The sequence below is a fragment of the Lissotriton helveticus genome, chromosome 8 (assembly GCF_964261635.1).
Source record: "Lissotriton helveticus chromosome 8, aLisHel1.1, whole genome shotgun sequence".
Lineage (NCBI taxonomy): Eukaryota > Metazoa > Chordata > Amphibia > Caudata > Salamandridae > Lissotriton > Lissotriton helveticus.
Window position 1 is genome coordinate 1,489,731,242 of NC_136069.1, and position 26,380 is coordinate 1,489,757,621.

At 40.7% G+C, this 26,380-nt stretch overlaps 1 pseudogene; it reads left to right on the plus strand.

Moving 5' to 3' along the window:
• LOC144773917 (dipeptidyl peptidase 1-like) overlaps nucleotides 1-26,380 on the plus strand; it is a 128,938-nt pseudogene that overhangs the window by 76,955 nt on the left and 25,603 nt on the right.

Genomic DNA, 26,380 nt, shown 5'->3' on the forward strand with positions numbered 1-26,380 from the left:
CCGATCAAGGTCAGGGGTAATAAATCCCATTGTTCCAGCATGCTCTTAATTTTGTTCTTCATCTTAATATAATTCAGTCGAAAAAGTTCTTGATATTCTTTAGTCACGTAAATCCCTAGATATCTTATTGGATCCCGTTTTTCTGCTTGTAACTGAAGATGAGGTGGAAGAAAATCTAAATTAGAATTTAAAATAAGAACTTCAGTTTTTTTCTCATTGATCTTGTACCCCCCAATCTTCTCGTAATCTTTAAGCTCTTTCATGAGGTGTAAAATATTTTCTTTTTCGGGGGCTAAATACAAAACAATATCGTCGGCGAACAATTTTAAATTTGACATTCCGACAATGGGGGGTATTATTGCATCATTGTTCCTTATTTTTATGACCAACGGCTCAATACAAAAAGTAAAAAGCAGGGGAGATAGCGGGCAGCCTTGCCTAGTCCCTCGATTTATTTTAATCTTCCCTGCTTGTCTGGAATTAACTATGACCTGAGCTGATGCCCCTTCATAAATGTTCTGTAGCATACTAATAATCGGGGCCGGAAATCCAAAATAATCCAAGGAGAAAAATAACGCTGTCCAATTAACTAAATCAAAAGCTTTTTCTGCATCAATCATTAAGATGCATGCAGAAGTTGAATTAGTGTTAAAAAAATCTAAGGCCTGAATCAAATATTCTGTGTTTGCCGCCATAAATCTACCAGCTATAAAACCAGTCTGGTCTTGATGTATTACTTCCTGTGCTGCATATACAAATCTTTGGGCCCAGATTTTCATAAAAACCTTGTAATCAGAATTCAATAGACTGATTGGTCTATATGAATTTACCTCTTCTGGATTCTTGTCTTTCTTCACAAAGCTGATAATTGTAGATTCTTTAAACTCAGAGGGAACCTTTCCACCTCTCCTGATATAGTTAAATACATTATTCAAGGGATCCTCCAATTCCTTTAAAAATACCTTGTAAAATTCAATCGGGAATCCGTCGATACCTGATGCTTTTGCCCCTGATGTTGCTTTTATACTATTTTGAATTTCCATTGTGCTAATTTCGCAGCTTAATTGTTTTCTCCTGGAATCAGAAATTTTGGGAATTTCCAAATTATCGAAGTATTCCTTAATCAATATTCCCTCCACCTGGATATCTGTGGAGTAAATTTTCTCGTAGTGATCAAGGAGCACTTTCGTAATTCCCTCATTCCGAGTCTCTGTGCCATCCAGAGGGTCTAAAATTTTCAAAATGATGGAAGATTCTTGTCTTTTTCTAATTGAATTAGCCAGAAGTTTCCCCATCAATTGACTATCCTCATAAAGCCTTTGCTGATAGGCCTTCGAGCTATTTATCTCTTCGAGAGTGAAGAAATCCCTAAGCGTTACTTTCGCTTGTTCCCAATTATTCGGTAATCGATTAAGTTTTAGCGCATATTCTTTCTCCGCTGCACACTGAAGGATAGCAATTAGTTCCTTACGAACATTTGCCTTATTGCAGGAAAATGCTATCATTTGCCCCCGAGCTGCTGCTTTAAAAGCTCCCCATATAGAAAAAGGCTCCGCTGAATCTTTATTTACTAAAAAAAATTCTTTCATCCAAACTTTAAATCCCTCCACCCACTCAGTATTCTGTAAAAGGGTACGATCCATCTGCCACCTGGGACGTTCTCCTTTTGTACCTTCCAGCATCAATTCAACTTCAATCCTCCCATGATCTGAAAAGGGGTTGCAGCCTATCAATGCGCTTGCAATTTGAAGTGACTTGGAAGTTAAAAAAAAGTCTATTCTAGAGGCGGTGTGAAATCTATTCGAATAACAAGTATAGGACTCCGTATTAGGATATAGGGAGCGCCAAGAGTCCCGCAGTTGGAATTCGGTCGTGAAAGCTTCCAACACCCCTTTCGTCTTTGGCTTTAATTGTTTCTTATTCTTATTAGTGGTATCCCTTCTCAAATCTTGGATATAGTTAAAATCACCACCTATTATGATTTGTCCTGGAGTGCCCCTCAAGATTTCACTGATTTCTATCAAGGCCGAGATGTCATCAAATATTGGGCCATAATAATTTACAAAATTTAATATCTTCCCAAATAATTTTACTAGCACCCAAAGCCATCTGCCTTTAGAATCTCTTCGTGTCTGCATGACTTCCCAAGGAAGACTCTTAGCTAAATAAATAGCCACCCCCCTCTGGACAACCCCAGCTGAGGAAAAAAACCCATACGAGAAGTATCTTGGCATAAACAACTTTGGAGAGTTAGTCTTCAGATGTGTCTCCTGTAGAAAGACCACCTGGGGCTTTAGGGTAATTACCCATTTTAAAAGCGAGCCGTACTTCTGTTTATTAAGCAGCCCATTTGCATTAATGGAGAGGATATTACATGAATCAAATCTCATCTCTGCGTCTAAAATTTTTTGTATCTAATCAGTACCAATCAAAAGAAAAAATCAAAATAACAATCCTGCTGTACTTGTATCTTTTTACTGCTTTTACCCCCCCCACCCTAACCACCCCCAGGGATGCGGGAGCATCCTCCCTGTCCACGCAGCCCCATTACCATATATGCCTATAGATTCCGAAACGCATATTAAATCTACTCTATGGCATTATAGATTAATACTGATTTAAGGTAAAGCTTTCTATTGGAAAACCCGGAGACAAAAAGGCCTAATTTGTGTGATTCAATTATTCAAAAAAAATAGTGTGATGTCTTTTTCTCATGCTCGCCTTCTATTTGACCTCCCTACTTCCTATTGGAACAAATATTAACTATTGCAGAGCGCTTTATGTCTCGCTTTTACCCAATTCAATTAATCTCCTCTTCATATACCCAAAACCATCAATCAATTCCACAATCTCCTCAACACAAACCCTAAGGCCTCCACTATATATTCTTATTTACGCATGTCCAGTATCACTAGAGACAAAACTAATGTAGAATTGACCTGGGAACAGGATTTTGAAAGGGAATGGTCCATTCTCAAATGGAATAAAATCTGGACTAAAGTCAGGTCAACTTCCAGAGCAGCTAACACAATTCAAACACTCTTTTTTTTTATATATAATAGACTTCTTCTCTCTCCCATGACATTACATAGGATGAACAGTGATACATTGAATGCTTGTTGGTCTTGCCCCTCAAGACATGCTGACTAAAAACATTTATTTTTTACACCTCCTTTTGTTGATGATTTTTGGAAATGTGTTTGTAATCAGATTACTTTAATATTTGATGTTATAGCTCCTTTTTCCTTTACTAATATTTTCCTAGGCACTCTATTGTATAATTGGGGCAATTGTACCTTAAATATATGAATTTTGGACTTATTTATAGCAATAGCGTTTCAACACATCACTAAGCATTGGAAAGATCTCTCTAAACTATATTTTCAAGCCTGGTTGTACACAGTCTGTCATAATCACAGATTAGACACAGTTTATGTACATCTTGCTTCTCTTGTTATGAAATGCTTATTGCTATGGCCCCCGTCCCAAAGTTCCTTGATATTAGTGCTAAACGTTCTTTCATGCGTACTCCCATGGAACAAGATGTTTTAAAGCCTCCTTGACATTCCGAATTGTATAATTATAAATATTTACATTTAGCTAACAGATATATATGGTTATAAGTTTGTACATGCTACCAGTTTTTGTTTATCATTATGTGTCTTCCTTTTGATTGATAGTATAGCCACAGTTCTTTTTATGACATTATGTTGTATTACTCACTTTAATAAACATACCTTTTTATAAAACTTAAAAATAATCAAATAAAACCAGAAGTAGGATATTAATCCTTATGAGACCTGTGGAAACCTGCCATAGTCTCAGAAAAATAGTTTTTGCTCCCCCAATCAAGATACTGAGAGACTGGGAACTAGAATATCTGTTTCCCACTAAGTTAGTAGAAATGAGTGAGTCAACATATTAACAGGGAGAGCTAAACCAAGAGTAAGACTTGGCTGTAAGAGCCTAGGCATGCAATAGATATTATATAAAAATATGCTAAAGTGTTGTGAAAGTTAAAAAAAGGATATTTCTTTGACAAGCGTTTCACCTTAGTGCATTAGATTATATAACTGCATTGAGAAGTGTTCCCTAAAAGTGATAGTTTTTAACCAGGAACTTTCAAATGTTCATGCCCCCACTCCAATGACAATACCATTAGTGAAGTCAGAGGCAAATTAGTTGTCGTTTGCACCCTTTATGTGGGCTATATTCTTATTTTACATGGTGAAACATTATAGTCCATTAAGTCAGACATAGGGGAGATTTGTGTACAGAACACATCCTCAGGTGTTTCAAGGTTCTCTCATATGTAGTAATGGAAAGAATAAGATGAATGATAAAATAATATAATTGCCTGGAATCACACAATTTGATGAATTGGGCAAGTATGGATTGAGCCCAGTTTTTCTCATCTCACACTGTGTAATTCAGCCACTAGACTAGCATGTTTTCTTACACCTGTTTTTTTGTTTTTCTTTTTGCTTGTCATTTTAAACTCATACAGCAAATACAAAAAAAACATTGCAGTAGTCTTGTTCAAATGATAAGAAATGCTTAGCAATATTATCTCAACATAGGGATGCATCAGACAGTGGCTCATACATAACATTATTATATCCGTATACAGGCTAGATTGAGTTTTTAGGAAATGTGCACATATTTGGAAACAATAACTCCAAGGGTACAGCATCCAGCGTCTAGTTGCTGCCTGCATCTGGATTGTCAACTTTGAATATTTCTTGCACCTGTTTGACACCATAGGTTAATGGTTTGTCTTTCATTCTTCGTGCATGAGATTAGAGCGTTGGAAAGCAGCAGAAGCCACAAGAAAGCTCAGTGCATTTTAGTCTTGGGGGCTCAAGAGTAATTTGAGCTGAACCAGAGTCTAGAATCTGGCTTGAACTTTTAGTGGCTTACCCACCTATATTCTTAATTCTAGGTATTCTCTGCCTGAAATAAGCCTAGATGCTGCTGCTAGTGTGATACTGGTTTTGTATGTGAGGATTTCTTAGGTCGCACGGCTGATGACCTCTTGTACCCTTGCTGCATGTGAGGGGATATTGCATTGCTCCAAAATGGCCCCACTGTGTGTGTGGAGGGGGGGGGGGTATGTGTGTGTGTTTTTGTGTGCATGTGTTTACACACTGTCTTGGACTGCTGCCGCAGATTTTGCCCATGTTCTGTGCATGGGAGGGAAGCTTGCATTGTTTCTGGTGAGATAGGTGTGTATTCTATAGTTATGAAGGAAGCGTGTACTCCTGGCTAGCACTGTACCTGTTTTGTCTGTGGAAATCTTGCAATACATGGGAGTCAAGCTTGCACTGATTTACCCCAGTATTGTTCCTTACATTTCCACCAAATCTGAAATCCTGCTTGTCCGCAGTATCTAAGTGAGGCGTTAAATGGTGCTGTACAGTGCTACACTTGTTCCATGTCTCTGAGTAAAGCTTGCAGTGGCTCTGCAATACCACACTTGTTCCATGTCTGTGAAGGAAACTTGCACTGGTCCTGCAGTACCACACTAGGTCAGTGTCTTTCAATGAAAAACCGTGATGTTCTTAAGCAGTGTTGTATGTTTTATTCATGTGAGCCATGGACTCCCTGTGCTCCTGCTCCCTATGCTGTATCTATTTCTGTGTATTTTTGGTCTGACCGAAAATGGACTTTGGGTAATCCCACTTCAGCTATTCATCAGACAGTGTGTCATTCACATACTAGTTCAGCATTTTAGAACAGCATATATTCAATTGGGTAGTGGCTCAGCCCTCTTCAGCCATTGGCTTTGTTGCCAGAGATTGGCTTTGCCTAGTAGACAACCTCTGGTCTTCAGACTATCAGGCAGTCTGAATAATAGTATTTTGCCTACCTAATCTGTGTTACTCTCCATCCAGAGGAGTCCACCCTGTGGAGGTATTTCATTTGAGTTTATCCCCCAGCATCTCATGCAAGTGCAAACTAGTGCTAATTGAGTGATGAGGATACCAGCAGCTGCCTTGCAATTGCTGCTGGACCACATCTTTCTTTTGCAGAGTGCCAAGCGTAACATTCTGCAAGCTTCAAAACCATGCCACCATCTTCAAACTCTATTCTGCATACACTGGATACAATTTTACTGTTTCAAGAAGGCAGACCAGTGTGAAGATGTACTTTTAAATGTTTTATTTGAACACACACCCTCCATATTTAGTTCGAAATATTTTGCTTTTATTTGTTATAAAGTATGCTTGTACTACCAAGAAAACTATCACTTTGCTTTTTAGAAAGTAAGTGGGACATTTTCTGATGCCAATAATCTTCCCTGCAGAAATTCCCAAAGATCATACTCAGATAGTCTGCAGTGCTGGTCCAAGTGTGGCTAATAGGAGATTAGTTAACCTTATTGGGCATTCAGGCTTCAGTGTAGCTTAATTCAACAATGTTTATATTGTACTAATGTCCGATGCACCAGATATTCAACCCATGCCTCTTATGCCACCATCTATCCAAACTCTGCTCCTTCCTAGTGAGCGGTGTATACTGTGTGTGAGCATTGTTCTTGCGTGAGAACAGGATAGCCGCCATATTTAGTGAGTGCATTCCGAGTAGTGTGCCTTTGACAATGCAGGATTAATATTGTATTTTGTGAATACAGGGTAAGTAATCTACACGTTGAAAGTTGTGCCTGTGTGAATGCAGAATGAGATATATGCCTGTGTGAATGCAGTCTGAGTGATTTTGTAGTAGTGTTATTAGTGTTGGGTTCATTAGAGAATATCAAGAGGTTGTCAAGCGTTTGATGGATGGCTTTGAGAAATACACAGCCGAATTTGAATATTATTGTGACCTCCACTGAGAGACTATGACAATCTTATAAAATTGGCATAACATGTTTGAATTTCTTTTTCTCTGTAATTAATCGTGCTTTAGGGTGAAATACTGCTTTAATGGGCTCACTGTAACATGCTTGCCAACTCAACTTTGACACCGGTGTCCAGACCTCTCTACGCAGGTTAAATATCCTATGGAAATTCTTGGGGCATTTCTTTTATTTCCAATATATTTTTGCCTGTTCAACCAGCTGACTCCAGCTGTAGAGAAATGGTGCAAACCAGTTAAACCTTACGGCAAAGGCAAATTCTGCGATATCTATCTCTAGTAGTATTCACAATCATTTGTCAAACACTGCAGACAGATCTAATAATATAAACCTGCACTTTTCTCCTTCCTTCGGTGGGTATCGCCGAGCACATTCAGTGTTGCTGTGCTGAATCCTTCTCGGGATCTTCAGAAGGACATTGACAGTTAAGGATTTATTGAATTATAAGATCACATTTCTCATTGATTTCTTTTATGTTGTTGTCCTCAATCCAGATTTCAGTTAACTCGGGAATGTGCCTTGTTTTAGAACCTTATTGGTAATACCCTGCCAGCATTGAGGTATGAGAGAGAGAGAATTTGCTTTTATGAAATTTGCTGCAATTGGATCGCAGGAATAGTTTCAAGCAAAGTTATTTTATTCGTTTTTGGAGGTCTTCAGTGAATAATTCAGAGGATTCCCATGGTTCTGTGTTTTTTAAACGTCAGTATCTGCCCAAAAACCTTTTATCCCTCCTTTGCACTGAACCACCAATTGGAAACACTACAAAATTCAGTAGACCTATGACCATGCGACACATTTCTCAGCTTAGGGGGCATTAAGAACACAAAATGTAATTTCATTCTTGAGATCCCCTTTAAAGTGTATTTATGTATTTTTGCCAATTTTATTTTGTGCTCTTGCGAGTGCAGTGAGGGTCCACTCTCTCTAGCTAGACTTAAAGGATAAAGGTAGTGTCAGGGGAAGTCTTTCTATAATATAACATTTTTCAAGGAGAACAAAATGGCAATGTTAGTTAAAGTAGTTGGTTTTTCATGCTTATATTTGTTGCAATAAAGATATTTTTCTATGCTTTTATGTGCTTGGGATCTAATGTTTTGTTTTTATTTGTGTGTTTTTGCAGTTCTTTTGCTCACAGTCTAATGTTTGATTTTTAAATTAGGTTTTAGCTGTGAACTCATTGCCCTGTTGGATCTCCTTGTGTCAATGTATGTGTTATCATTGTTTGGTTCATGTTGATGAAGAGAATATGTCTGACTTAAATCTTTCGAAATTCTTGCCTTGTCTGGTCTAAAATGTGTACTTTATTTTAGACGTTCAAAACCTCCACCAGTGATGCAAGTATGTGCGGGATTCTCAAGTATGCCTGACTCCTGGGATTGGAGAAATGTTAATGGTATTAACTATGTCAGTCCTGTTCGAAACAAAGGTATGCCTGATTATTTCATTTTGACACAGACAGAACAACACTTACCATTGCGCATTTAAACCAATGTATAAAATATTTGTTCAGCTCACACGAGCAGGCTTGAACCTTTATAAACAAACCATCCTTTCATTAACGTCCACATTTTTATTGAAAACATGCTGTATACCAATTTGTATTGCATCATATAATTATGTGCCACCGGAATTACACAATGTTACAAAAAATTAAAAAATATTGTCTTAACTTACCCTTCCTAATGAAAAAGATTAGTTATCTGTTCTAGAAACAGGCGGTAAAGGCTCCTCCTTCCTTGTTGATCAAATAACGAAGCTGGTCATTTGAACGGTTCGCATTAGTGTCACACTATCATAGTAGCATGAGTTGTTTCTCTTCCTTCAATACTTTGGCCATACATTGATGACCTGGTATATACCTCAACACTGAAATCGTGTAACTCCATGAATAAAGGTATGGGGTGTTGCCTGGAGGTCACATTCTATAGGAGTGCTCCTAGGATCATCCCAAGATTTGGTCTTTCACCTTGTTTCAGACCGTTATATGCAAGCACTGATAGAGCATCAGGCTGAGGAGCGAACCGGGTGCAACACCTACCTTTACAGCAGGGGAACAGGGTTTATCAAAGCATCCGAACAGTTTTCATAAACAAGCGTTACCGGAAATACAAGACTGAATGTGGTCCCTTCTCTTGAAGAATTTTAGTTCTCTTTCTGCTAGATAGGTAACAAGGCACTGCCTTGTGGTGTCCTGAAGCTCCTTGAACACCTCCAGTGTGTCTTTTTTACATCTCTTGGCCCGATTCTACCACCTTCCACTCCAGAATTTCCCCTGAATCACCAGGAATCTTGCACAATAAAATGTCAGCCATTCTGAATTCCACTAGCACAACTTTGAATCAACATGCGCATCTGGCGTCCACCATGAGTCCCACCCCTATCCTCCCCAGCTCTTCGCTGCAACCACAAGTGATGATCCCCTAGGCACCGCTTCTGTTACAGCCTCCAACACCTGACTTGAAACCTGAGGATCAAGCTCTTAGGTGGTGGGTGGGAGAGTGATTGGGAGAATACAGTGTGTAAAAATGTGCTTCAGACTGTCTGACAATTAAATGAAATGTAAACCACTTTCATACAACACATAGCACAGATTTTATGATCCAGTCGGGAGCAAAGCATATCACTATAAGAGAGGAGTCTGCACAGCTTATGTACTTGAAGGTAAAATACACCCTAGCTACTGAATGAATGTGCCCTGGTAAGCTAATTAGTTTGATTTATCTAGATAATCTTATCTATTTATAGTTGGCTCTCCAGAAAAGGAGAACATTTTGAACATGACCATATATGTTTCAAACATGCAGCTTAAAACCGAACATATCGTTTCTGGCACAGTAAACGGATATGATAAATTGTGTAATCCATATATGTTTTCCATGCTTGACTCGAACAATTGTTGTGACCTGACCACTTCTCCTTTAAACTTAACCTTTACAGTTGGACACCATGTCTCGGGTTCCCGATCAAGTGTTCAACCCATTTCAATCTTCTCATTGTGATGCATTTGGCATACTTTGAACATATTTCTAGCTGCATATCTACCCCAATACATGGGGAAATATGTAACAGGAAAAGTTCAAGTTTTCCATGATCATGGACATGTAGCATGACTGAATGTGTTAGAGTTGTGTTTGTCATTGTGAGAGGTTGGAGCTACAAGCGTCTTAGTCATCTTTCCTTTCTCCTGTTGGTTTTTGAGCCGGACTTGCAAAAGCCGAATTGAATGAATGAATGAAATGATCTTTATTCGGATTATAATAAATCCATAAAAGTACATACAGGATGAAACATTTTAAAAAAATGCATTAAAAAACATATAAAAAAGTTAAAAACAACCCAAATGGGCATAAGCAGCATGTTGCATAAAGTGCATGATACAGAAAATATAAAACGTTATACAATTAGAAGATGCATCATGAATTTCTGTTTAGCCGATGCCAATAGTCATTGATTCCGTACATATAATTAGTCATCTATACTGGTTGTATTTTAGATTTAAAGTGCATTATACGTACATAGACCATTATGCATGTTCCATACTTGCCCTCGATTTCACACAGGCTTTTATGAAGCAGCTTATAGTGTATATAATATCATCAGTTGGTAACATTAGCAAAAATTTAAGTGCCAGTTTAAAATCTCTCAAATTGTATTTTCTAAATATCGGCATTAAATAGTGATGGATATACAGTTTATAGTGGCCACAGAAAATAAAGTAATGCAATAAACTTTGTTTCCCTCCGGCAGAACAAGGACAGTCAAGTTCTTCTAAATTCTTATTATAGCCAAGTGGAAAACTCAATAAATTTACAATACTACCATCTCGGAACCTAAATAGAAGGCTCCGGTTCCATCTTCCTATTGGTTTCGACAAATATCTACAGGGTTTGTAAGGTTTATTTAAATTGTCGTTTCCTGTCTCGGTTAGTGGAAGATATTTAATAATAGCAGGTTTCATTAGCACAGTTCTCATACGTTCCTCTTTATATATTTCAAACAGTGCCCGTTTAACAATATTCTTATGAGCAGGGACAATGGTATTTGGAGAGCTAAACAAAGAGCCGAGTCCCACGCTCAACAGGCTGGTATTGACTGCATTTAGCCAGGGTATGAGATGGGATCGTTCATGTAATAGACAATCTGTGATTATACTGTGGGTCAAGGAAGCCGCTGGATTTGTCCATAATTTTATCCAAAAAAGCGTAGGCCTTGACCTAATGAAATCAGCTATATATGGCAACATAAGTTCTTGGTGACAAATGAAAGTTGGCGCGCATGAGGTGCCACCCAGCACCTTCCTGCAGAATCTATTTTCCTCCAACTGCAGAGGCAGACTGTTGCAGTAGCCCCACACTTCTGCTCCATATGTCCCAGATGGCTGACATTGGGTATGGTAGAGGTTTAACAGGGGCGTAATCACATCAGCCGTTCTTGGTTGACGAAGGGACAAGATTGAGTTAATGGATTTACCAATCTTATTTCTTGCGTGGGCAGTGTGATGCTGCCATGAACCAGTATTGGAGAATAATAACCCTAAATAGGGGAAAGTGCTGGTACATTTTAATTCATTATCACCACTTTTAATTGAAAGAATGTTGTATCTTTTTGGTCCACAGTTCATGATAAACGATTTTTTAAAATTGGTATTTAAACCTAAATCTGACATAAAAACAACAAACCCTGTAATTAATGAACGCAAAGCATTAGGAGTACGCCCCATTAATACTGCGTCATCCGCATAAAGTAAGGTAGTAATGGGGGAGCCATTAATAATTGGAACGTCCTTGGAATTCTTACACAGGGCAGGGCTCAAACCATTAATATATAAAATGAAAAGCAAAGGGGCGAGTACACAGCCCTGTCGGACGCCTCTTCTGATAAAAATATCATCAGATAGTTCACCATCATTATTAATGCGTACTCTTGCCTTAAGGTCCCTATGTAGATATGAAAGAAAATATACTAATGCATCATCTAAACCATAATCAAGCAATTGTGACCATAACCTAGAACGGTTGACAAAATCAAAAGCGGAACTCAAATCCATAAAACCTAAATAAAGTGGGGATTTTTTAACAATAATATATTTGGCCATGATCAGATTTAAGTTGAGACACTGCTCAACCGTGCCCACATGGCTTCTGAACCCCAATTGGCTGCAATGAAGCACGTTATTATCCTCAGCCCATTCCCTTATCCTCTTAAATAGTACCCTGCCAAGGACTTTTAATGTGTTGTCGATCAGTGAAATCGGACGGTAGCAGGCCGGATCAGACCTGTCACCTTTCTTAAATATCGGTACGATGACACTGTTTGACCAGGATTCAGGGATTGAGCTGTCGGACAAATTGTTGAATAGGTTGCATAATAAAGGGGCCCAAAAATTGACTTCCGATTTAATCTGGTCAATAGATAGACCGTCAGGGCCAGGGGCTTTATTACTGGCGCTCTCCAAGATTGCATCTTCCACCTCGGATATTAAAAAGTTTAGTTGTTTAGCGTTATTTAATAAGGATGCAGAATCTATAATAGGGGCTGCTACAGTATAGATTTTGGAGAAATGCTCCACCCAGACCTCACCGTTTATGTTACAGTTAATAGGTTGGATGTTTGAACCAAAGGACCTGAGTGATTTGACTTCTCTCCAAAACCCCGCAGTGTCTTTTAGCGAGGCAGTCCGTGTGAGTGACTCCCAATGGTTAACCACTAAGGCCTCGGATCTTATCCGCAGGGCGAGTTTATATTTAGATCTTAATTTTCTCACTAGGTTAAAATCCCTAGGATTTTGTTGTAAAACTGCCCTCAATTCCCTGTTGGCCTTTGAGCACGCGGAGTCAAACCAACAGGGGCTATGATCTATATTGGGCCTAAATGGTTTGGAAGATTCCCTTTTAATAGCCCCACATAAATTACTGAAAGCAACAGTTAATGCTTCGCCAGTACTATCAAGCGACAGGCAAGTCTCTATTATCAGAGGATGCTTTTTAATTACCTTAGCCAGGATAGCTTTATTATCCACCCCTTTCCATATTAGTTTTAGCCTATCGGTAGACAGTACCAGATTCTGTGGCCCATTCTCAGTTCTCAGAGCAGCCTTTATGGATTGAGGGTTGTCTAAATATATTCTAAGTGGATAATGGTCACTATATGCAGAGCAGATGACCTCAGCTTTTTGGATAACATCACACAGGGAAGAACAAAGAAATATATAATCCATCGTGGAAGCACAGCCCTGACCTATGTAAGTTGGTGCAGATGTATTTTCAGCATTAGTTCCAGCAATTTCCATAGAATTAACTAGGTTACGGGATGCTAATAAATTCTTAAGCTCTTCACCATTGCGACATGGGACACTAGTGCGAAACATATGAGCATTAAAATCACCACCAATACAGATGCCGTCAAAAGACCCATACTTCCTCCCCTCCACGATGTCATCAATAAAATTAAATAAAGACAAAAAGTTTCCATTAGGATGGTTAACAAAATCATTATTATAAAAATTAATTATGCATAAAATCATCCTGTTAATGTATTTCACAGCCATAAAACATTTGCCTGGTGTAGGGATCTGTTTGGTTTGTACCCCGGGTTTTATCTTAGACCAGATTGATAGCCCCCCACTGGGGCGTCCCATGGAAGAAGTGGAGGCCTTTAAGTTATAACAGCAAAAGCCCTCCACTGTTGGGTTAGCTAAACACCAAGTCTCTTGAAGCAACAAGATGTCACAGTTATTGTTGACCCACTCCAACCATTCTTTAATTTTCAGTTTGGAGTTAAGACCCGCTATATTCCAACTTACAAGAGAGAGGACAGAATCCACATGATTATTGTTCATAGTTTGGCCTCTACCGGGAGTCCCTGCCAAGGAACGCGAGGCTTCCTGATTTCCGGTCATCAGAATTGGTGATGGAACAGCTGGGTCAACTTTCTTTGTTGGAGAGGGTCAATCTAACATATCCAAACCTGACAAAGGTGCAAATCTATTGTATGTATTAAAAGGGAGGGCTACTGGCTGAAATTGCATAGCAGGTGGCTGAAAATACCTAGATGGTGGATGGAATTGCAAAAAAGGTGGTTGAAAATGCATAGGGGGTTGTCTGTAGAAATAACCTAAAGGTAGCATAGTAGCAACCGTAGAAATGGCCGAACAGTTACCATTTATGTTAAGCAAATGCCTAACGATGCCTGGATTTTTAAAGTTAAGAACTATGCAATCTCCGTCCTTATCTTTAGGTAACGGTCCGATCCAGGGCACCCTGCGGACCGATATGATTTCTCTTGATATGTCATATCCAACCCCTTTGTGTTTGGTCAGCCAGTCTATGCACTTATTTCATAGTTGTACCCATGTTTCCCCCTGATCCTCCCTCAGCACCGGTACTCCTGCCAGAACCAGGACAAACGGACATGCATCCGGTGGCAAGTGTAAGGGTAGAACGCGCCCTTCGTGTTTGCGAGGCTTATTAAACCCAGCTTGATCAGTACCTTTGTTGTTATCCACAGCTGAGGTTACTGCTGTGATAGGTTGGGTAAAGCCGTCACCCTTACTGATGGTATTTTTATTATTAGTTCCCAAGGGGGTGGTTTTCCTAGGTGCAGGGGTTGGGATAGTTTTAGTAACTTCGCTAGTTTTTGCACACTTAGCCCCTGTATTAACAGATCGAGGTTGGATAGTAGGTGGTACGTTAGAAGATGATAGTGTTGTACCCGGGTTATTCGTACCCTCATCCAATATAATACGAGTATCCTGTATTTTTAGTGACAAAGTGCTGCTTAGGGAATCAAGGTTTTTTAGTAAACGATCAGCTCTAATTTGATCCAGAATAATAGACCCCTTCCTTTTGGCTACATCGTTTTTAACCAGATTATCTAATCTGTCCAGTCTTTTAAAAACGTTATTAAACTGGTTGATCATAAGTTTTTCCAATCGATTAAAAATAGTGTCCACTATAGTATCTATAAGGTTCCCATTTTGTTTGGAGAGATTGAAATTATCTCCCATTAATGTTGTTTGGGTCCATATAGTATTACCATTGCCACTGGGCTGAATGATGGGTGAAGGGGAAATGCTATCTGTATCAACTGGGTCTTTGTCTTCCATAGGAACAGATACCGCCCCCATGGATTTTTGTTTGTTCCACAGGTTTTGGGGGGTGGGCTGGCTTTTATTCGATAAAGGTTGTTTCCTTTTATTGGCGCTTTGTTTGGCAGTGCCTCTTTTTCTTTTTTCCCCTCCCAATTTGTTATTACCGGAGTCTGTGATATCCAAAGTAATAACATCACCCTGGGGAACAGTTGTATGGATTTGGATAGTTTCTACTTGTGTCGGTACCGACGGTGTTAATAAGGGTACCGACTGTAGGCTAACAGCAGCAGTTGTTAAAGGTGCCGAGTCTGCAGCTATGTAGATAACAGTATTTTCGTCTTCCACAACAATGGGCACATTAACAGACGGTTGTAAAGACTTAACCACAGTAACCTCAGGGATGATATGTGTATTCCCATTTACACAGTTAGTAGCGCTCGGTGTGTTGTTAGTGGCGAAAGAGCCCATAGAGAACCTCCTCTCAGTCTCTACTATTTCATTAAAAGCAGTCTCAATCAAGGTTTCAAAGGATATGATTAGAGAGACGGAGGTATCAGCACCCTGGGATGATATGTCAATATGAGTAGTGGTATCAGTAAAATCACCCATGTTAGTGCCTGAATGTAGTACGTACTTTTGAGCAGATCTTAGGGGGGTGGCCCGCCTGGCCACAGTCAACCACGGACGGCCACAGACGGCCCGCCCTCTGCCCGGGCTCCGCCCGGTGCCGCCCGCGCGCGTCCGCGTTGCGGAGGAAGCTGTCTGTTTTTATGCGCCTCCGTTTGCGCAAAGCAGGAAGTGGGCGTCGATCTCCCAGGGCAGGCTGGGAGCTGTAGTCTCAACCCCGCTCCGCGGCCGAGCGATGTCAGCAGCTCGCCGTTGGGGGAGACCACAGCGTCAGGAGCCCAGCTATGCCCAAATGCCCAGTAAATCCGGTAAGCGGCGATGTCCAGGTAAGCTGCGAGCCCCCTCGCAGAGCGTCAATGCAGGTTCAGAGTTTTGGCCGAATTACGTAGCTCGTCGGAACAGATCCTCATTTAGGTTAAGTCCTCTTCTGTCCTGCAGCCCCTTCTACAATGGACATGAATTCTGTGTTTCAAGAAGAAATTAACTGGGGAGGAAGACTACCAGTTTCGAGTAAATTACCATGGTACAGATGACCAATTGTTATGTATAAATCTGCCTCTTCTATATGCAACTGTATCTATTGAAGTTGCCACAGTACATACATTTGCATCACCTCCCTCGTCTTCCCCCGTGGCAGGTCTTTCACGTGAACATAATGTCTGCAGGATACACCTAAACATAAAGGGAAAAATACAGAAGTTACCCGGAAATTCGAATTGACATGACTGCAGGAGTACAAATTGATTCTGCCAGGGACATTGACCCTGAGCTCTGCCTTTTCTTGAGGAGTGTGGGCATGGCATATCCCACATATCAGTATTACCCTGACCTTACGTTATCACCGAATTGTGAAGTTGGACCCTTCATAGGATAAAATGACTTTGAAAGGTTTTAATCTGAACATTGGAGTTTGAGCACAGGATCATAAAAGATGTACACCATGAATAACTGGATTCAAACCCAGTAACACACTGCTACGACTTAGCAACAGTTGTTAACAAAAGCTGTTACCTACTGCTGCTACTTTATAAAGGAATTCCAGTCGGCCAGAGAATCTAGGGTTAGGGATCTGACTTATCTCAATACAAAGAGTTCCACACTATACCTAAAAAACTCTTTGTTTGAAGGTACAAACTTTGCATATCTCTTAAAACTCCTAATCCAATTTGGCAAAGACAGCTCATGAAATTTCAGGGGTGGGGGGGGACTTAAATCCGGGATTTGCACGTTCTGTTGTGGGGCGGTGTAGCATGAATTGTGAACACATTTGTGCTTGCACACAACATGAACTTACAGTGTCCACATTTTAATAGATTGTTTATATTTTATTGGAATAAGGGGGCAGTTGATAGTGTCCTACTTAATTAAATATGTTGTACAGATGACACAAGAGGGAGGAGGGAGGAGCATACTACTTCTCATACCAGCACAGTTCTCTCCATTGTATCCTGGTAAATGCAGTACGCTTACTTTCAAAGCTGCTGTAGCTCATCACCAAAGTTGGTACAGGTAGTGGTTATCTCTAGACACATGTTTCTGGTTTTAGCCCTTCATCAGTAGAGAGGAAAAGTGATGTAGGGCAGAGAAAAGTCATCAGGGGTTGCTGAAATGGTGCCCAAGTTGTCACTGGTCACAGTACTACTCCAAAGGCAAAGAGGTGCATCCCAGGACAGCTTGTCAGCTCATTATCTCAAGATGATGCTGGAAGCGATAAAACGTTTTATATGACATGCAATTTTTAGATGTAGTTTTTACTGTAGACAGGTTTCTAGCAGCTATAATCCACTTCAAAAAGAGGTAGCGAAAAAAGACCTATTTTTGTAATAACCATTTTCATGTTGGTTGTAATTCACTTTTATCATGATGGTACTTGCGAAGTCCTGTTAATGTCATTTTATCACCAGTTTAAATGTTTTATCCATTTGGATGCAAGATATTTTTGTATGCCTGTATGAAATATGGTTTAATAGACTATGGGCTAAATAAACTTCGATGTTATTAGTAATACTACTAAAGAAATTCCAGGCGGCTCTGGCTTTGATCTCTAAGAGTCTGTCAGAGGAGCACAGGTAATGGAATACCTACTCCAATGCTGCTGTGTAGCAGGCTTCTGCATACTTGTTACGGATGAGAGAATTCGGACTCCGAGGACGTCGGCGACAAGAAACAATCGGCCTCCGAGAACAATTATAATACAAAGCTACTAACCCTGCTTATATGCGAATAATGGCATCAGCATCTAAATAGAGTTGTTTTCCATCTAAAAACGCCATCTACTCGAGGATTGTTCGTTTCTAACAAATATTAAGAGTGTTGGTCCTGAGGAGAACTCTGTATTGGAGAGTTTGAAACGCGTCGACCTGTTTTTGGTTCCTTTTGTCATTTGCCAATGTTATGATAGTGTTCTTTAAGTCGGATTTAATCCGTTTAGCCCACTGATTGCACTTCTAGGATGTGAAACGATTTATATGCATAAAGAACCTGTTTTTGACATGAGGTCCTAAGTATTTGTTTTGTGGTATGTTAGTAGATGGATGAAAATTTTGGCCAGTGTGAAAGCGTGGATGTATTGTAAATTTGTAGATTGTACTGTATATTAAGATTGAGATGTAATGGTATATTGTATATTTGTCTATAAACAACAAAGGTACCAGAGGGTCTCAAAAAAGGTGTGCCCAAAAGAAATAGAGAGCCAACCAATCCCTAAAAAACCAAAGTGATGTGTCACAGAAAATTCTCAACAGGATGAGAAAAATACCCATCAGTCACCATACGAATCCGCCCTTCATCATTTGGGATTTTATCCCTACCACCCGTCTGAGAAGTTCGGTGCCACACTCAGAGGTCAACCCGGTGGTAAGGGGGTTCCTCACAAGGTATAGGCAATGACAGTGTGGTATACCACTCGGTGTTTATGAGTGGCCAAAGACATGGGACTGGGGTGTGCAGTGCTAGAAAGAGTGAGGAGTGAAAAAACCAAAAGAGAGTGTGTTAAAATTGGTTTGAAAAAGGCACTTAACAACAAGTTTATTCGGTGTGTGCCTAACATACCAAAGTTAAAAATCAATGCAACCTAAGGCTGTCTCATGATGTAGACCGCCTGAGGTAGAAAAGGTCAACTAGTTTCTGCAATTCAGGGACTGTTGTATCCTTGCATTCATCAGGACCAATATATAATCAAAACTACTGCACCAAGTGAACTAAATAAAGTGAAGGGTGACACCGGGATAACAAAAACAAGTGCATAAAGTCACCTGCATGCTCCAGATGCCCTTACAGTCTGTGTTGATCACTAAGGAAGAGAAAAGGGTTAAGTATAGCTGTCGTGATCTAATGGGCTGACCAGAAAGTCCATTTTATGCGGATCAAACGTTACATCACACTATGAGTATTGACATGCAGGCACTTAATGCTAATATGGCCCGGTTTTAAGTTATTTGGAAAGAAAATTTCGTAAGCCAAATGTCTTTCAGTCCTTACCTCGATCTGTAAGGTGGACTGACCTCACCCCACCTGGCAGCGGCTCAGGGGAAGATGAAGCACCGCTCTATAAAACATGTGAAACACACGTAAAAACACAATGCGCACATACAGGGACAGAGCACTTCCTGTTATCAGTAGCCGACAAGGAATGGTGTCGGTATCTTTCAAAAGAATATTTTAGTACCCAGCAGTCGCGGAGCCGAGACTCCGTTTAAAGAGGGATACAGTTTGTTGGAAAAGCGCAGCATAGCTACCCTCGTCGCTATGACTACCAAGCGTCTGATCGGCCAATGATCTCTCCTGGCCTTTAGTGCTACAGCCTATGAGAACGCAGGCTTGTCCGACTTTGTACCAATCTTACGGGTCTGCTAAGCGCCCCACGTGACTTCACGTGACCTCGCGACCAATAGCAGCGCGGCTTATTAACAACCGCTACCTCGCCTCTCGTTACCTCCCCAGTCGGCCAGGACGCCGGCCCGGAGTACCGACGGAGAGGTAAGAGAAGCCTTTCGTTCTTCTTCGCGCTATGCTATGCTATGTTTTATAGAGCGGTGCTTCATCTTCCCCTGAGCCGCTGCCAGGTGGGGTGAGGTCAGTCCACCTTACAGATCGAGGTAAGGACTGAAAGACATTTGGCTTACGAAATTTTCTTTCCAAATAACTTAAAACTGGGCCATATTAGCATTAAGTGCCTGCATGTCAATACTCAGAGTGTGATGTAACGTTTGATCCACATAAAATGGACTTTCTGGTCAGCCCATTAGATCACGACAGCTATACTTAACCCTTTTCTCTTCCTTAGTGATCAACACAGACTGTAAGGGCATCTGGAGCATTCAGGTGACTTTATGCACTTGTTTTTGTTATCCCGGTGTCACCCTTCACTTTATTTAGTTCACTTGGTGCAGTAGTTTTGATTATATATTGGTCCTGATGAACGCAAGGATACAACAGTCCCTGAATTGCAGAAACTAGTTGACCTTTTCTACCTCAGGCGGTCTACATCATGAGACAGCCTTAGGTTGCATTGATTTTTAACTTTGGTATGTTAGGCACACACCGAATAAACTTGTTGTTAAGTGCCTTTTTCAAACCAATTTTAACACACTCTCTTTTGGTTTTTTCACTCCTCACTCTTTCTAGCACTGCACACCCCAGTCCCATGTCTTTGGCCACTCATAAACACCGAGTGGTATACCACACTGTCATTGCCTATACCTTGTGAGGAACCCCCTTACCACCGGGTTGACCTCTAAGTGTGGCACCGAACTTCTCAGACGGGTGGTACGGATAAAATCCCAAATGATGAAGGGCGGATTCGTATGGTGACTGATGGGTATTTTTCTCATCCTGTTGAAAATTTTCTGTGACACATCACTTTGGTTTTTTAGGGATTGGTTGGCTCTCTATTTCTTTTGGGCACACCTTTTTTGAGACCCTCTGGTACCTTTGTTGTTTATAGGCTTTCTTGGGGATTGTATCCAGAGCATGGTCTGTAAACGTCCCCTAGGTCCCCCCCTACCGTAGTGTTTTTGTTGATATTGTATATTTGTACATACACATAAAAGTAGTTTGTTTGTTTATGAAAATAAGCATGGTGTACTAGTGCAAAAAAAGCAAAAAAATAAATGAATAAACTAGTGACACAAATCAAATGAATGGACCCTTATGTTCATTTCATATAGGTCGGAATAAAATAGCTTAATGTTGTCCAGTACTGGCAGTTGTGTTGTTCTTTAGTTAAGTTTAGGCTCAGCCTTACTGGTTCAGAGTCACGACCCTGTGTCGTTTTTCCTAGTGTAGCAGTTGAAAGCATTTTTGGAAGATTTTGCTGGGCCATACATAGCATAAAATTATAGAGGGTTAAAAAGTGAATTACGGGGTTGTTTTTCTCCTTGGGTTTCCGAATGACATCATAGACAACTTGAGCTTTGCTCTTGCTGTCTGTTTGATGTCACTTAGAACCCCTTGGTGACAAAACATCCCCATACTTCACTGTTATCCATCTATAATTCTACATATATTTTTAAAATGTTTCTAGTTTATTACTAAGACATTTTACAATGGCCCAACTCCAGGTAGAATTAGTGTGTACTTGGGTTCACTCCAAAGTGATTTTATATACTTTAAACACGGGTATTAATAAAGAATAGGCTATGAAGAGCTCCACTAATAAACATTTTATTGGGGCTGTGTGAAACTGAGTCATGAAAAAAATGGTAATGCGACCGTAAATCCCATTGAGTTTTTGAACTTTTTATTTGCAAATTGTGCTTTCAATGATGGAAATTCTGCTAGAAAATCCATAGTTTTAATTTTCAGGTTTGGAGTAAAATGAGTGGCTCTTCAACTTGCACTGAACCCCCACAAACTCTTACGTTTATGGGTAATTACAAGCATCTTACAAGTTTCTTCCCTCGGAACACATTCCTACCTTTAAGTGGAGTGGCTTTGCATTTGTGTCTTTCTTTTTGATTTCAAAGTATTTTATTGAGTTTTCCGGTACGATTGCTATTCATCTACAGGATACAAGTAATTCTTGGTTACAGAGTTGTGGTTACATTTTAGGTTATACACTTGTTCTCCTGTGGGGCATATATTGTCTTTCTAAGAGGTGAAGAAGAATTGAGCGAGATGGAAAGGAGAGAGAGAGGAAATAAGAGGAGTACATAGGGAAGTCTACTTTCGCGGCTATCTCAGGTCCATTCTTGGGGTTGTGTTGGTTTGCACTGAGGGTGGTAGTGTCCCTGTTGGGGTGGTCTCCTGGGGGCTCGTAGGGGTCCAGATACTCATCCAGCAGTCTCCACATCCCCCTGGTGAGTTCTGTAGTGCGATGCTGTCCACTCCTCTAAGATGTATCACCCTATTGAGCCGGCCTTTGAAGGATGTCTTTGCCGTGTCCTTCCAGTTAGATAGGACCAGTTTCACTGCCGAGGTTAGTAGGAGGTCAAGTCATCTGAAGTGGTAAATGAACACTCTAATATTTTACATGGATCTATATGAATAGACTTGTTCAGCATAAATATTTTCCCTGTGGAAAAAATAATAATCTTACTTGCACAAATGCACATTTCTGCATAATTTCCTTATGTGGATTTTTCATGCAGTGAAAAATATATAAGAGCTGAAAATTAACGTCAATATATTTTATTTAAATGCTCCCGACATTTGTTATGAATTAGCAAAAAATCAGAAATGTAATCCAAGTGGACACTTGTACTCATAGATTTCCAACTGTTCCAATCCCTGGTTTGTGACTCAAATCCCATGTTTTATCATTAGATTTTTATTTTGTGACCATTGGATTGTGTAAGAAAGGTCAAATCTGTTACCTAAACTAGTTTTCCCTGAATATTTCAAATTTGTCTGGAAAGCTGCCAATTATTTGGGATGAACACTAGGAAATAGCCCTCCTTGCCAATCTCCCCACATTAAAAAGCACATCCCACTCTTTGGGAAAGAGTTGTCATGGTGGTCAGCCAGCACAGATGATCATTTTTCACCCTTCACCATCACTGTGGTAGGAGGAAAATGCACATTGCAGTCACATAGCATATTAGATTTACAAAGGGATCTATCCCCCTAATGGATTCTACTTTGTGTTCCTTTGACTTAACCTGGCTGCTGAATGGATGTCTGTAACTCCAACTTTACTCTGTTTGCACATTGTTTTCATGCAAATTAAGTTTTCAGTATTTTTATGTGAAACAGACATTCTAAGGCCCTGAATTACGGCAACAATTGCTAACCTGTTACTTTTCTCCTGTTTCCATGCCTACAAGGAACGTTTTTGTTCCCTACCTTGTTACTTCCTCTTTGAATAACGTTACGCTTTTATTCCACAGCTTCCTGCGGCAGTTGTTATTTGTTTGCTACCATGGGGATGTTAGAAGCTAGAATTCGTATCCTGACACACAACTCCCAGATGCCCATTCATAGCCCTCAAAAGGCTGTGTCCTATAGCCAGTACTCTCAAGGTAATGCAAGCAAATTTACAGTTCAATCAAAAAGTGTATTTCTGAAGATGTAGATCAATTATTCTGCCTTCCTGGCTGCTGTGTCAAGAGTTAAAATATTTAAACCCATATTCTTACAGAAACCTATGTTTAATTGACTTGGTAATTTTCCAATTCTCATTTGTCAGGACTGGTAACAAATACAATGAATGGTTCATTTCATTGCTCTACATAATGCTTTCATTCTAGAAGCCAGTACCTTAACCTTTAATGTTTCACCTGAGATATTTTCATTATGCGTGTGTCCTTTTCATAGTCCCTGCATATTGTGAAGGGATTTGTGGCAAACATTAGAAATTGTCAGTGTTTTTGAACCACCACGACTCATTTAAAGGTACTAAAGAGAATCACTACAGATCACTTCTCAATCTCTGTTCCACCACTGTAAGAAAAGGCACAATTTAACATTGCGACTGAGGAGGCTTATGTAGTTCCTTGTTTGAAGAAGAGAGCTCTGGGACCTCCTGGCTTGGATCATTGTATTCTTTATAGAGAAGGCCCAACCATTTTGAATGTAATTACCAAATGGTGGTGCAGATGAGAAATGATAAAACTGGAGCAGAAAAGCAGACATTTGAGGTGAGCAAATTTAGAGTGTCGCTGGTGTTGAGGGTGCTCTATACAGGAGCTGCCTTCCACCTAAACTTGGGAACTACCCAGAGTTCTCTCCTTCTTTTTTGCATATATATATATATATATATATTTCAAAACTAAGAATTTCATTCAAAGGTAAGTACTGTTTTCATTAGAAATTTACATAAGTAAAACGCTTAAACCTGCGTGCTTTAACACACATACAATCCTATGGAAGGAAAAGTCAGTGATGCATAAAGGTAGGTACACTCAGTTTCAGGGCTTTACCTTCATGGTGAAAAGTTGTATTGGGCCAAGGTTCAAAGTACGACCAGCAGTTGTGTAGGAACTGCCTGGGTTTTACAGGTAGCAGAGTGCTGGTGAAGTCATAGCTGGGTGTGCTACGGTGAAGGGGGCGCCACCTGGAAACAGGCTGCGCACGGGGACTTGGGAACAAGTCTTGTAGCTCCCAAATAGGGGCTTATGTCGAAAGGGGTCTTGGAGAAAGGGGGCACAGCTGGCTCTTTGGTACCCGGACAGGGTGGCTTTGGTGCATAGTGATTAGGGAGGCTGGGCTGGTGTGAAAAGAGGCTGTTTGTGGCTATATGCAAACAGCTGGCAGAGGCAAAAGCTGGGTCACTCATGAAGTGGGTCTCAGTGATGCTGACGTCCCATGATGGCTGTTTATTCATGTTACAGTGGGAATCTGGCCTGGACTCTCACTTTAAGTGTTTGGTACACGGCATCCGGTACCCCGGGGGGTTGGTGCTGCATGGCTCCGGTTAGTCCTGGTGTATTCACACTCAGTAGGGAGACAGAACTGATCGTTCAGAGCATGAGTAACGGCTCCTGTTCATCTACGGGATCAGCCGGGCTGGGGAGCTGCAAGGTGGTGGACTGAACTCTGCTTGTCGGTGCCTGCGGACTGCAGAGGAGTAGCTCCTCTACTCCAAGGCGATTTTCAAACTGTAGGCCACCAATGGCTTTGGTAGTTCTCCAGCTATGCAGGACAAGTGACTCTATCAAAATTGTTGAGAGAGTTGTGAGCAGGCAGGGTTTCACGCCAAAAGTTCTCAGCTCCTCTGCTGATCTCAGTTCTTGGCTTCAGGTGTGCCGTCTAACTACTCAATTTAGTGGCATTATGGAAAGTGACAGGAAGTGGCTAATGGGCTGCATACATTTAGGGTGTCTGCATCCTTGTTATGACCACTTCCTGTGGGAAGTGGGCATAATCCTAACCCTAGACTGCTAATTCTGTCCAAAACAAGAAGGAGGAATTGGAAAATTGGGGTTTACATCAGCTAGTCCACCTTAGGAGTAGTGCTAGTTTGATGTGGGCACACCTCCTAATCTTAAAAATGTTCCTGCCTCTCTTTCCGCCAAAAAAATTGGGATCGGGACAGGGGGTGGGTCTTTCCACTATCTTGAGTCACATGGGTTGTGCCCTGGAAGGCAGTTCCTGTTTGCAGAAGTTGTGAGCATCTCTGCCCAGTGCAGGCTTTCTTCCTGACCTCCAAGATCAAAGGCTCTATCTTCCAAGGGGGTCCAACACTTGTTAGGGTGGTTGGCTGGTTGAGACCAGACAGCGAGCTCAAGAGGAAACAGTAGGTTTTTAGGGGGAACCTCTAAGGTGCCCTCTGGGTGCATTTTTTAATAGATCCAGCACTGACATCAATGTGGGTTTGTTAAGATAAGGTGTTTGGCACCAAACACTTTGGGATACAGTGAAGCCATCATGTAGCTGGGAAACTCGTAATGACTATTAACTAGCCTGTGTACTCGGTCGGTATGACTTCCCCGTGCCCTGGTGGTATCTAAGGATGAACTTAAATGTCACCGGGACACATCCACTCATGTAGATATGCCCAGACATGGGTATAGTGCACCCTGCCTTAGGGCTGTAAGGCCTGCTGTAAGGGTGACTTATCTATACCATATGGGTAAGCATGGCGCACAGGGCTATTTGCAATGTTGTGGTAGGTAATAATGGGGTAAACCCTTACCTCATCGACCTGGGTCAGTGCAATGTTATATAAAAAGGGGTGGTCGATTACAAAACAGTTAAGCATCTCATTACTTAAGAAGAAAGGTACATCAACCAAGTAAATATCATTTAGATTGCATTTAATCCAACTCATTGCAGTGATTTGCTGCAGTTACACATATATTATATTTCAAATTCATACAATACATGGTAAAATACGCTTAATTCTTAAATTAGTGCTCGGTGAAAGTCAGATAGGGAAAGGGATTTAGGGGAGGGTAGGGTGTGTTTGGAAAAGAATGAGGGACAAAGAAAAGGAATTGTGTCCTATAAACAATTCAGTCTTATTCAGCAAAACATTTCCAGTCATGTTACAGATCTCAGTGTGTTCCCACGGTATACACTATACACATGAATTTTGGCTAATTTCCAGTAGGATGTGTATGTGTAGGTCATGATGTCGACGTTTCGACCCCCAAGTTAAGGGCAGGTGAGTCCTCAGTTTGGGGTCTTCCTCAGGACAGTTAAAAACAGTGACCGTGAGCACCTAGGAAAACAGAAATGTGTATCACTAGATGTAATCAATTGAAATCTAAAAAACAGGGCCAAAATTGAAGATGTACCTACATGTGCAGGCGAACGAGGGGAAACCCGTCTGAATTGGGGCTCGCGCCTGTGTCGTAGTTCTCTGAAGAAAATAGATTTCGGTTAGGAAGGATAATAAGGGCAGGTCCTAGTGACTTAGA